At 44.5% G+C, this 13,967-nt stretch overlaps 1 protein-coding gene across 3 annotated transcripts in view; it reads left to right on the top strand.

Moving 5' to 3' along the window:
- The window catches only part of RAD51B (RAD51 paralog B), a 457,006-nt gene that overhangs the window by 25,711 nt on the left and 417,328 nt on the right, over window positions 1-13,967 (top strand). The window lies entirely within an intron of this gene.

The raw sequence follows: 13,967 nt of genomic DNA, 5'->3' as shown, positions 1-13,967 counted from the left end.
AGTATCTGGTGGGTTTTTTTATGCTGTTTGTTTACACTGTTGTGTGGCATGGTGTCCTGCTTTGACGCTATCATGAAGAGGAAGGAAATAGAAGCAATTTGCTCTTTAATAAAAATAAGTAAACATATGCAGTTGAGACAATATTTATTAAATATGTGAGCTGAGATATGCATGGTGTGGTAGATCTCTGGCCTTTCAAATATGGGACACTTTCCAGTGCAGGAATTTTTCCTTTGTGGTTAATCCCTTTTGCAATGTATCTGCATTGCTACTTCAGTATGGTTCTATACCTAGTATTTTGGGGATACGAATAACAGTATTTGCCTTCCCTTTACAGTTTTCACTGAAGGATCTCTAAGTGCTTTTCACAAAATAGTGAAATAATTTTCACTTCAGGCCTTGAAGTAGGTCGGGATTAGCATCGATCAGGAGCTGTTGGAAATGTCCTGGCAGCTCCCAGGTGGTCATTTCAGAACTGGGAAAGGGAGTTTAACATTTTACCCATTCACCAACTTTCCAGATTTCAGGAGTGAGTTAATAAAGTTCCAAGAAAGTTGAGGACCTGGGAAAGTGCTACCTGGTTTCCACCATCTGAATCTATCCCAGAAATGGTTTTGTATATCATCACGTCACTCCATCTGCCCAAGTCAAAGCTGGCACATGAAGGGACTGTCAGAGCTGATAGGCAACACGGTTTTATCTTGTGCAGAGTAAGACTGATATCCCTCTATTTGCTACATAATCCCATCTCCATCAGTAGAATACTTTTGGGTAGATATTGCTAGGGGCAACAAGCCATGATAGAGGCTAAACTGAGGTGACCATCTGCTCTATCAGCTCGTGTTGCAGTTACTGCAGAGCTTATCTATGTTGCCGTTTCTGTTGTCAGACCACTCATCTGATACCACAGCTCTTCCTATTGCTTCCATTTCTCCATCAGTTCCTTTGGTAACCTGTTCCTTTCTGTGCCTTACCTCCACTGCAAGTCCATGCTGCAATCACAGGTACCCTAAGTCTTCTATCTGCACCCCACCTTTAGCAATGGAACACAAATGTACTGATAGCTGACAGGCTGTAGTTTCTATTAAGGCCCACAACAGCTGCAGTTGTCAATGCTTTGGAAGGCAGAAAATATTTTACATGCTTGCTTCCAGGCACAAGTATAGCAGCACGTTCACAATTATTGTTCAGTGCCTCTGCTGTAACACCCCCACAATGGTACATAATAGGCTTTCAGGGCTAAAATCAGCAAAAAGCTTCTGGTCAGCCTTTGATTTTCAGTGTATGTGGAATAATACATAATTTCAACTGATCCTTCATATAAATACATATATACATTGTGAGTGTGCATGTTTAGATCCGTAATCATAACAGATGGCCTCCATGCTGCACCACTGACTGCATCGTAACTTCTACTGGCAAAGAAGAGCCACCACCAGCTGGGCTGCCAACAGCAGTCCGGCCCACTCACTGCCACTTTCCTGAGTATATGCGATCCAGAGAAGATCCAGAACAAGTCTCTGCATACACATGAAGCAGGTTAAGATTTGAGCTGACTGTTCTTGACCTTGTGTGTCTGCTTGCTTTGGTACCCAGTAAGGCCTGTTTGATCTGGGAGGGGGTTAAAGCCTCTTACTGATGAGCATTCAGCTCATAGAGCGGGGTTAGGTCCGTCGTATTCAAACATGTTTTACATAAGGTTTTAACATCAAATTGATGTCCTGCTCCATATTCAATAAAAAGTGGGAGTTTTCGCCCTGGGGACCTTCTGATGTCTTTGATAGGGTTTGTCTTCCCCTCTGTGTGCATTTTTTTACTGCTAATGACAGCAGTGTGTGTCCAGCCTGAGTCAGACCCATCCACTCCTCTTCCCCAGCTAAGGCATCAACCAAAACTACTCCCTCCCACCCAGGCTGCTGTGCTGCTTGTCCCCCAGTGTCACACTGGAAGGCAAATCCCTGCTGATGACCTGAACGTGCTAGTGGTGCCAGTGGAGAGGGGCACAGCTGATGGCACACGAGAAGCCTCTTTTGTTGGACTCTTGCAGATGACACACAGTGTCCACATTAGGCAGGTGCTAGGATGTTCTGGCAAAATAGATTTTTAACAGTATTGTACAGTCATCTGGCTCCTCAGCAGGGGCTGGCTGGAGTTAGCATGGCAATTGTATTTTGGTTGATAAATGTGATGACAAGGCACAGTTGCCCTTTGATCTTGCAGTGAGCACAGCATGGTCCCCATAGCATGCTTATGGCAGGGCTTTGTGCTGTGTGACTGCTGAAAGCAGCATGAGCATCTCCAAACACCATCACAGGCTACAGTTACCCTGGCCACTGTTGTCTGAGCAAAAGCCAGGTATGCCAAGCATGACACTGATGGTGAAAGCGCTGTTGCCACTACACTGTGTCCCAGCAAGTCTGCCCATGACCTTCTATCTGCCTGTAAAGCCAGCGGAAACCTGTCCTTCACTACTGCCATGTATGGGCCATTAAACACTATTTCTCTCCTTTATCTTTCATCACCCCAATCCTGTCCTTCCTCTCTGCCTCACCAACTGCCTCCTGGCAAGGTCTTACTGTGTTAGGGCTTTGGTGTTCATCTCAATTTCCTGGTTTGGATCTGGTGATTTAATCCTTGCCACTTGACAAATTTTGCTTGGTTTTGGACTCCACAGCACTGTCATTTCCAGCTCTTCATTGTCACCTTCTCACAGACTCTTTGTTGTCTCTCCTCCTCCACGGGAATCTCTGCTCAGCTGAGCTGTGTGCCCTATCTGGGTGACTCCATCCAGTTACACAGCTTTCACTGCTATCTCCAATTCACATCTCAGAACCTCTGCCTCCCTCCTAGCTCGCCACTGTATCCCTACACCCGCATTTTTCTTGTCTCCTCTGGCACCTCTTCCCAAATGAGTTACCAGCAACTCAAAATGCCAGAGCCAGAGCATATTTCTGATCCCTTTTTGCTTCCCATATTCCCCACTTGTCTGTTCTCTCTGGTAGATATATAATGGGGGAGGCAGAAACATTTCTGACCTTCTCTGCTGCTCTTCCTTATTTGCCTGGCCTTTATGTCTTACCACTTTGTCCTCATGTCCTGAGGTCTCCCTGCCAGTTTGGTGCTGGTGTTCCACATGCCTGTTTCCCATTACTGATCCTGTACACAAGATGTTTTCTTCAGCTGACCTGCTAGAATATACCCTTCTCCCCATGCCAGTCTCTCTCGCTGGCCCTAAAAAACCCAGCAAATTAAATCATCTGCATATCTGTTTCACGTATTTATGAGTGAGGTACTAATCCCTGCATAGTGAAAAGGTCATATGTACAGAAGGGGAAATGAGGACACTGGCATTAAAGGGAGAAGTGGAGGAAGGGGCACCGAGAGCAAGGGCAGGACAGATGTCAAGGAGGTGATCTTACAGTGTTGCAAAAAAATGCAGATAACAAACAACAGCAGATCACAGTATCGCTGACAATCCACATCAGTGCTCCTGCTTTGATAGTTCTGCATTTGGTCTCACTGCTTCCTGCTCCTAGCACCTATGTCTTCAGAGCAGAGACCAAATCCTTCAACTGTCTGAAAATATGCATAACGAAGTTAAAAAAGCAGCAGGCCCCCTCTTCTGTGTGCCTTGTGATCACAGACACCTCCCCTTCCACCCCAGTGGGAAAGCTGATCTGTCAGGATAATCCATGTGCGAGGACAGCCCTCCCAGGTCTCTTTGCGAATGCTCCATCAGAGCAGGGAAGCTCTTTCCGGCTTCCTCAGCACAGCTCACGTGCTGCGCAGGTCCCAGTGGGCAAAGAATTTGCGTGTGATGCCATTACAGTGACCTCCTGAAACCTGGCTCCGTTTCCCATCGGCTGTATGCTGTTACTTTCTCAGAACACAAAAGCAGGTGAAATGTCTGCTGGATGCCACAAAACCCTCTCTGGCTGCAGCCATGGTAAAACAACCCTCCTTAAAGCAATAGAGAGATCCTTTTGTGTGCAAGAACTACTTTCAGATTGGGCTGGGGTTTTTTATTGCCTTATAAAGGATTCTGCAGTGAGTGAGCTGGAGATCTGACAGTTGCATCCCAGTCATATTTTAACACAATGCAGACAGCAGATACTTCAAGAAGATTGTTATTTCTTCGTGTACATTATGTCTCCAGGGAGATTGCATACTCAGGGTCAAGGGCTGTAGGGGGCTGGCTCTGAGGCCTTGCAGGAGGAATTTTCTGTTTCCGGCAAAGTGTATTGTAAAGCACAGGGTGTTCTGCCACGCCTTCTGTATGGAGTCAGCAGGAAATGCTGCTCCCAAGAGAGATTTTACCTACGGCTCTGTCTGGGATAGCTTTTATTATAATAATAGCAGTTGATCAAATAGCCCCCAGTGCTGCAACACCTTGTAGCCTGAATATCAGGGCTGAGCCTGAGCAGAGGAGCAGCACTTACTCATTGGGCTGTAAGAAGGTTATTCAAGGGGGGGGTGGGGTGGGGGGGTGGTGTGTGTGTGAAACTGTCTGCCTCTGTAAAGGCAGGCAGAAACGGGCACTTTGTAACAGTATGATGTTTTTGAAATGCAGATAGCTTGGCCAAGACAATCATCAAGGGCAGAAGACCTTGCAAGGGAGACAGTTAAGTCCAAAAATGCAAGGAAGGCTCTCACAGGGTCCCCGCTGTACACACTGGCTAGGCAGAGATGATCTAAGTTTTAATGAGGTTTTACAAAGAAGCTGTGTCCTCCTACTCCTTATCATGCACGACCGTTAATTTATCTGCTTTACATATTGAAGGGTCAAGGCTAAGCAAGCACACCTAGAATGGGAATTTCCAATTCCTCAAGACTTAGGAATCCAGACCTTGACACCAGCACCTCTCAACCCCAGCCCTGAGAATATCAATAGCTATCGGTAAAATTCAAGTACAGACACAGGCACTCCAGGGTGGCAGCTTACAACCACAGTGATACATTGGATGCTGAAATAAGTAACAGCACTGGATGAGAACCAAGGGGAACACACAATTCACTTATTACTAAATTCTACATCAGACGAAGCTGCTTTGAATTTCCATGATTGTTTTCCTAAGGGACAAGCAAAATTTAACCAAGGAAACGATGATTTACCTCAAGTGCTACAATCCGCACAAGGGAAAGGAAATGGTCTTAGCAGGTATCCTCCCAAGCCTGTAGAGCCACATGAGGCATCAGTCCATCTTTGCAGTGTGGCTGGCCTTCAAACATGAACTGACCCACCATGTTGCCCCACTGTCATGCACGGAGTTTAATGGTGCCAGAAATGGTAAATGTCAGGAAGCATTTGTGCGGTGGAATGTTGAAATTATGGTTGGATAAAACAGTGACCACAAGAGAGGCTGAATATATATTAAAGAGCCCTTAAATGGATGTCACAAATAGCCCTGATTTCTCTCTTTACCCTGCAAACAGCTCCCATGTGCTTTAGTCCCCTTGCAGGATATGTAGTAGAATTGACGATGAACACAAGATGGTTCAGAATGCCTGTCAGAATGTGCTTTCCTGGCACCTAGCCCACCCTCTTCCTAGGGATCAGCAGCACTGCAGTAGCCAGCCTTGGAGGACTGGGGGTGAGGACATCCCTGTCATACCCCCTAGAGGAACAGGGAGTCTGTCGTAATTCTCTGAGCTTCCCCAGTCAGCAAATCAGATAGAAGCACCATGCTTGGCCATGATGTTTGGATCTATATCTAACCTTTTTGGGTTTTGGAGTAAATTAGTTTCTGAGGTGTATACCTGGAGCACAGTTATTCAGACACAATGTGATAATAAATTTCATTTTACTCATCAGTCCTCCTGCCTTGGTGTCTATGAACAATGTCTTGCTCTTCTTGGCTTCCTTCAATATCCACAGTTTTGTGGCTGCAGTGGTGGCAGCAATTTCCTTTTTTATCCATGTTTTGAACAGGCAGAAGGAGAAACTGAGGCACTGGTAAGCAAGGACAGTTAGCAGTGGGAAGGAGAGACTGAGGGAATTCATGCCCGTCCCAAGCTATTTTTTCCATTTCTTTTAAAATATGTAGTTTTGATGTTATGTGTTGACTTTGGTTGTTGACAGACTGCATGAAAAGAGCCCATGTGTTACTCTAGGCATTTTGGCAGATACGAAGGAAAGCTATCCAGCTAAGATCAGCAGCTAACCCACAACAAAGCTTAATCTCCAGCCAAAAGCTTAATCCAACAGAAACCAAACATCTGCCCTTCTCGGGCTCTCTGGGATGGAGACAGAGGTCTTGGCTTCTGGGGTGGCTCCAGAATTGTTCTTCATCTTCTGACTCCTCCCAGATAACAAAGCAGGGCATGTGCCCTCGCTCTGTGGTCTAGGTAAGAGACTGCGGCATAGGGTGCAGATGCCCAGGCTCTCCGAATTTCACCTACAAAACCTCAGACTGAACCGTATGTAGATCTAGTACAAATAACAGTGTCCCTCCCTTGCCCTGTAAAACCTTCTCCTATTTCTGGCTTTTCTCTCACAGTGTCTCTTTTCAAACACAGCAGATTGAGACCATTATCCCTGCAATAAAGAGTGGGCACACTGCTTTTTTTTTTTTTTTTTTTCACTGTATCTCATTCCTGACCTCTGCTGCTTTTTTACTATTCTGGTTTATAATAGGAAATTGAAAGCTCAAAGATTTTCTTCACATCTGATATTCATTCATACTCTCAGCTTCTTTTTTTTCTCCGTCAGATTAAAGGCAGACAAAAAGAAAGAGCCAAACCTGTGTGTTTATGATCCGTATTTTTAATACCCAAAACCCTGATTATTTTCTTAGTCTTTCTTTCTGTAACTTTATTAATTTCACTGACCTCATTGTGGATCCTCATCAGTGTAAGAAGGAATTCAGGTGGTATATTGAAAGAGTATTTGTTTTAAAAACAACATTGACAGTTAAGACAAATGAGTCTCAAGCTCATCTGCTCACTTAGAATCATAGAATAGAATCATAGAATAGTTAGGGTTGGAAAGGACCTTAAGATCATCTAGTTCCAACCCCCCCTGCCATGGGCAGGGACACCTCACACTAAACTATGTCACCGAAGTCTTTGTCCAACCTGGCCTTGAACACCACCAGGGATGGAGCATTCACAACCTCCCTGGGCAACCCATTCCAGTGCCTCACCACCCTCACAGGAAAGAACTTCTTCCTTATATCCAATCTAAACTTCCCCTGTTTAAGTTTTAACCCGTTACCCCTTGTCCTATCACTACAGTCCCTAATGAAGAGTCCATCCCCAGCATCCTTATAGTCCCCCTTCAGATACTGGAAGGCTGCTATGAGGTCTCCACGCAGCCTTCTCTTCTCCAGGCTGAACAGCCCCAACTTTCTCAGCCTGTCTTCACACAGGAGGCGCTCCAGTCCCCTGATCATCCTCGTGGCCCTTCTCTGGATTTACTCCAATGGTTCCATGTCCTTTTTATGTTGAGGACACCAGAACTGCACACAATACGCCAGGTGAGGTCTCCCAAGAGCAGAGTAGAGGGGCAGGATCACCTCCTTCGACCTGCTGGTCACCCTCCTTTTGATGCAGCCCAGGATACGGTTGGCTTTCTGGGCTGTGAGCACACACTGAAGCCGGCTCATGTTCATTTTCTCGTTGACCACCAGCCTGAAGTCCTTCTCTGCAGGGCTGCTCTGAATCTCTTCTCTGCCCAACCTGTAGCTGTGCCTGGGATTGCTCCGACCCAGGTGTAGGACCTTGCACTTGTCATGGTTAAACTTCATGAGGTTGGCATCAGCCCACCTCACCTCATGCCCTCTGGATGGCATTCCTTCCTTCCAGCGTATCAACTGAACCACACAGCTTGGTGTCATCGGCAAACTTGCTGAGGGTGCACTCAATCCCACTGTCCATGTCACCAACAAAGATGTTGAATTTCCCAGCCCCGATGACTTGTCTAAATTCATGATCTTATCATTAAAGCCCAGATATTTGAAAGTGACCACAGATTTAGAGTGACTCAAGTTCTACTGGTCCGGGTCATTTCTATGCTGATTTTCTTCAGATGGCTCCTGTTAAAAGTATGGCAGCTGTGCACCCCCTGGGGCTAAAAGTGTTTCAAGGTGTAAGCCCTACAATCAAGCCAGCTCAAATCAGAGGCTTTAAAAAAACATTTGGCCTTTGTATATGAGTTGGTAAGTCCCTGCTGAGAGGTGATGGATACATGCAGCTCCCAGTGGAAGCTCAATGTGAGCTGGCTGAATTAAACTTTTGTTACAGTAAGGTAGTGGAGTCACGCAGCCCAGGAAACACCTTTCTCCTCTGATGCCATGACAGCATACCTATGATGAAAGTCAGTGATGAATGCAGAATGGTTTTATCTTCTGTCAGCCCAGAGACACCTTTATTTATGGTGCACTTTATTTTTCAAAGCCGAGAACGGCTCTTTTCATTACTCTTGAGTGTGAAAACTCCTGAGGTTTGGGAAAATATGCCTTCAATGACTGGATTGAATTGGATTGGATTGACCTGTGATGCTTACTGAAGATTTACAAACCTATATGCTAAAGACCACTGAAATAAAAGTTTAGTTATCAGACAATCAATAGGACCCACATTCAGCTAAACAGCTAATCATGCATTCAGCTTCTCACTGTACAAATGTCCTATTTTACTTCAATTAAACACAGGCTTAATTTGCTGCTTAGTTCATTTATTATAATTTTCTGTGACGATTTAAAAAATAGCTATCATTCTGTAAAATCAATTTGTCATGGGCAGTCAATGAGGATAATGTGATCATAGCTATGGCATCATGCCCAAACAGTGAATGGCAAACATGCTTGCGTGAATACTCTCTACAGTAATTGAGTTTGTGGTAGAGAAGTTCTGGGGCGATATTTGAATATATTATTGCTGTGTGCTCATCCCAGTAAAATGGGTAAGTAGCACTGTGCTTCCAGGTAAAAAATAATCACCATGGAATTAACTTGATGTCTTCTTTCCTCTGTGCGTAAATTCTTCTATAATTATACACTAAGATTTTTTGCATCTGTTTGCCAACACTACTAACACATGGGACTCTGGGTCTCTGGTTTGATTTTGTTTGAGACTGTGAAGTTCCTTGTAGATGGTGTGTGAAAGTGACTACCATTCGCTTGCAGGGCATGAAGATGTCTCATTCTTTCATGGCCAGGCAGAAAACTGCAAGGCACAAACAGCGCATGAGTGGAGACCATACTCTGCTTTCTCTGCCCACGTTTGGTGTTTTTTTCTGCCTTTCATGCCACTCAGCCATCTTTGGAAACAGTTCAGCAACATCTTCTGGGGAGGATGGTGAGGACATGGGAGGCAAGTTTCCTTTGTAGTCCCAGCCACAGGGGTCTCATTCACCGCTTTAAAAAGAAGTAAAATGAAAAGCATGCAAGAGCCAAAGGCTCCAGACTGAAACGATTAATGGAATGAAATGTTCCAGGCTTTGTTTGTTTGCTGGTTTGTGTGTTTGTTGTTTGAAATGAGAGCTATTGGGCTCAGTTCAGTTGCTGGGTTATCAGAGCGATGAATCTGTAACGTAATAAAGTGAAGACTTCTTTTAGAAAAAAAAACAGGCAGTTCTACTGATTTGGAACATGTCTCCTCAGGTGGGGAGATGAACAAAAATATTCACAGCAGGGTTTATTGGGTTTTTGTGACACTGTACATGAATGAGTCTGTCTTTTTTCCAGGGGCACCCCCATTTCTTGCAACTGTACAGTGGGTCTGGGATCTACTGTTCTCTGCTGGTGTTGTCCAAGCAAAAAAGCTCATCTCCCAGTAAAGTCCAATAGCTCCCATTGTCTCTTTTCTCCACTGAAGAACTCTGCAGATGGATCAAGGGCTGCACCTGAAAGCAACAGATGTCCTACCATGACTGCTAAATCTAGGCACCATCAGTACTAATTTCATGGTGTCTGTGTGTGATGACAAGGGGTACACAATGCACTTTCTCTGATGGCTGCTGTGAGGTGCTTGGAATTTTCTAGTCTAATTGCGGCTTCTCAATAGAGGCTGGCTGCTGTGACAGATCACAGGGTGACATGCTGGATGCACACGTCCCCAGAGAACCAAGCTGATCAAAGGGGAACCACTGAACTACTGAGTTTTATTCACTGGTCATAGCGAAACAGATGTGCTTCACAGGACTGAAGTCTAAATATAGCTCAAGTTTCTGAGGAGCAGGGTATATTGTAGTTTTTCCATGCTTTAGCAACAAAAAGCTGCAGCGGGTACCTAAGGATCACCTCGGTTAGATATTATCTGCTTTGTGCAATGCTACTAAAAGCCTACTGCTCTGATATTTGTCATTTCTTGGTTTACCTCAGCATCCCAGGGAAAGCTACAGAAAAATTTGTGGCAGGAGTGGTAAGATCTCATGATTGCAGGCATCACTACTGGGACAACCCCAGCCCCTCAATAAACAAACTCAAGACAAGGCAGTAAAAAAGGGGTGCTGGTAGGGCACAGGCGAAAGGCAGGAGGAGGTGAGGGGGCTTTTATGTAGGGTAAATTTGGTTTAGCAGGTACGGGTAAAGATCTGCTCTGGTACCAACAACTCCATATCAATTATTATGCTGCCATTCTACCAGTTTATGGCCTTCTCATCTAACAGAAACTTAACATGGAAATATGACGAGGCCAAAGACTTGAATGATTCCTGCTGTCCCTTTAACCAGAAAAAGCTAAATGAAGTAGGAAGCTGATCTTGGAAGGTAATCTGCTTAGATGAGTGCAAGCTAAAAGTGGAATAATCCCTGAGGTCTCTCATTTTGTTTGCTGTAGTTTGGGCAGAAAGCAAATGCAGCTGAATTTGCCAAAGCTGTAATGTGCAGGTGAGTCTGTCCTGCCTGTAATAGCAGCAAAAGTGGCTAGTCTGCTTTTCTGTAAAAAGGGTAGGAGGTCCAGATGCTCTCTTTCAAAAACTCTACACTGCTGCTGAGCATTTCTGAAATGGTTTTGGGGGTGATGGGTAATTCTGAATCCCCAGTGGCACATGTGGAGAGGCAGAAAACAGAGAAATACCTTCTGTCTGTCCTGAGAAAAAAGCTGCTTTTTCCTGGTTGTAAATGTGTGTGGTTACACAGGTCCTCACTAATACCTGAGGAGTATTCATCATAATTTGGCTTAATCCTTCCTGAGCCGGAGGAAAAAGGTTAATTGCCTGGGGAGAACCATTTATCTGATCCACAGACAGTCCAGAGGATTGAGGGAGGGAGAGAATCAGTCAGAATGAGAAGATGAGCTAATTTTTCACAGGTGTTTTTCTTGATCTGTTTATTACAGTCAATGATAACAGTGAGGTTGTGCTGAGCAGCTTGTAAAAACAACAGAAAAATGGTTTCCCTTCCCTCTACCCAGCCCTGGAGCAGATGCAACTGAGAAAGTCTCAAGTGAAGTAGGTTTGCTAAAGCTGTGCTGGTATGAGCAGTGTAGAAGAATGCATTTTTAACCAGGGTGCAGTTCTCCCTGTGAGATCCCTTAATTTGCCTTTTTTAGAGATGTGGGAACCTCAAAGGGTTGGAAGTAAATCTGCATCTCCTTTGGGGAGACAGCAACAGAGTGAATAATTCATTGGAGGTTTGTTTGTGTGCTGTTATTGAGGAACCATTGGGACCCTAATCCCAGGAAAGCACGGGCTGGTCTATAATTGCTTTCTAGTCTTGGAAGCACATGGGTGTTCGGTTGTGGGGTTTTTTTCAAGAATGTGGTAGGCATCAAGTAGATAACCCAATGGAGTAAGAATATATTTGACTAATTAGACATTAGTCAGTAAGAATAAGGTGGGGAATTGCTCTGAATATCTGAATTACACCTGTGAGGCAGAGTTGTTGCTGTGTTCTCACAGATTAAACTCTTTTGGGGAGACACTTTCCTTTCACAGGGGTTGGGTAACACTGCTAATTTTAAGGCAAGAATTAATGGTTGGTAAATAGCAATAAACCCAAGGACTGCAGTCAGTATCAGTGAGCTAATGCTGTTTTAGTAATTAAGTGAATGATTTGAAATGTTCCAGAATGCGAAAGTATTATCTAAATATGCTCACAAAAGGCTTCCTTGGGTTTGAGGAAGAAACTTTTCTGGGGATTCTATTCCAGAAAGGAAAAAAATTGCCATTATCTTTTCAGTTCTGGAGGCTTTAGGAATTACTTAACTACTGAATATTTATTTGGATCAGAACTGGTAAGTTTCATTCTGTGCCCTTCAAATCAGACTCCATCCCTTTTGGCTTACCCCTAGCAAGCTAATCTCCATTCCCCTTTTTATTCTAATTGGTGTGTCTGATGTGAGAGCACTCTCCTTCTGTGAGACTTTGTTGCTGTTATGCTTTGCCTTTCTGTAAGTCTTGCTCCAGTGTTGCTGATTTAAAGGACCTTCTTACATTAATGTGGTGAAGCTCAGTTCTTATAATCATCTCTTAGCTTTATTAATCTCTTCTTATTTAAAGTTCCAGGAGCAGCTAAAAGCTTAGACCAGAGCAGCTCTCTGCTGCATTATGCCCGACACATAAGTCTATTGGGCTGGCACTACTTACTCTGTTTACAGTCTAAATAGGTAAAACCAAAACTGAGAAGTAAAGCAGATACCCTGTCATTACAAGGCTTGACCAAGGTCACAGAGCAGAGCTGTTTGCAGAGAGCCCTGACTCTCTAGTGACTGTCCTCGGCAAACATACAGAAGCTGTGGAACTACCTTCTGTGCTGCTGCTTGCTAACACTGAAGTGCCAAAGCCTATGTGAACACTCCCCTGATTATCCTCTGGATATATAACAGTAACTTTCTCAAGTTACACAGAGAAGATAGTGCATGATTATTCGTCAGTAGGTTTAGAGGGATATTTATGTATCTGAGAAGTAGAGAGTGGAACAGTCATGACTCCACTGAGAATGCATACATCTTGCAGGAGAGGCACCAGGGAATACTGGTTTTGGTCTCAAATCTTCTGCAGGACTTGTTTGGCAAGATTTGCTTTTCTCGCTCAACAAAATCCCAAAACAGTTCTCTGGTTTAATACAGGTATTCTGTTTCTGTAGAAGATGGGAAGGAAGCCTATTGGCTTGGAGGTGAAGGGAAGCTCTGTTCATTTGCGGGAGGGACAAAAGTCAGCACCGCAATGTTACTTTTTCCTGCAGCTCTGGTTGGAAGGTAGGGCTGCTGTTACACCTGTGCGGAGCAGGAAGTACTGCTCTGTGACACAGTTATATTATGGTCATGCCCTCTTGTTTTCACTGATACTAACTCCGAGCAACAGACATCCTTTGCTTTCCCTTAGGCAGCTTTTCTCAGTTGTGAGTTGTTTTTTCCAGTGAACTTTTAAAGGCCAACTACACTAGGAGGAGCTCTTCCTCCATGTCATCTCTTCTATCTCTGTTCAGCTGGCTATCCAGTAAAGCTCCGAGTTGCTTTTGTGTGGGCTGCTTCCTCGTTGTCCAGGTTCTTAAGCCCTCTGTACTTCTTTGAGCATGTAAGCTCCCTCACTTCAGGGTATGAAGGAAACACTAATTCCACTGAGCCTTTTTGATGCTAGGGTTGTTGGGCATTTCATGATAGTCAGCTCCTTGCTACATTTGGAAAAGCGGCTGAAGTGTTCTGTATTTCACAGCTTCGGTGTAGCCTTTCTTTTCCAGTACACAAAAAGCTACAGCCCTGCGGTTGTTAAAGCACGGGCCTTCAGTAAACGTCCCAGGTAATACTGGTCCGTTTTTTCCTTCAGTTAGGTTAATTTCTGGAACTGTAAAGATTATGCAGACAACATACATACAGTACTCGGTGCTTTCTAGGATAAGGTAGAGTGACTTGGAAAACTCATCCTGCAGACATTAGTAAAGTCGTATCAGCCATGTTTGTTGACTGATGCTGTCACATTCACACTACAGGGTGGTCACTTCTTCAGTCAGCATTTCTCCCACACCTGACAGCAGACCTGATGTCTGTAAGCCCTCAACTCGACGACAAGAATCAGCATCTTTACT

Source organism: Pezoporus flaviventris, unplaced genomic scaffold (assembly GCF_033815535.1).
Source record: "Pezoporus flaviventris isolate CSIRO_AGI_PZ_B2104156 unplaced genomic scaffold, CSIRO_AGI_Pfla_v1 ptg000036l, whole genome shotgun sequence".
Lineage (NCBI taxonomy): Eukaryota > Metazoa > Chordata > Aves > Psittaciformes > Psittacidae > Pezoporus > Pezoporus flaviventris.
The sequence above is the reverse complement of the archived record's forward strand: the minus strand, read 5'-3'. Positions and strand labels throughout refer to the sequence as shown.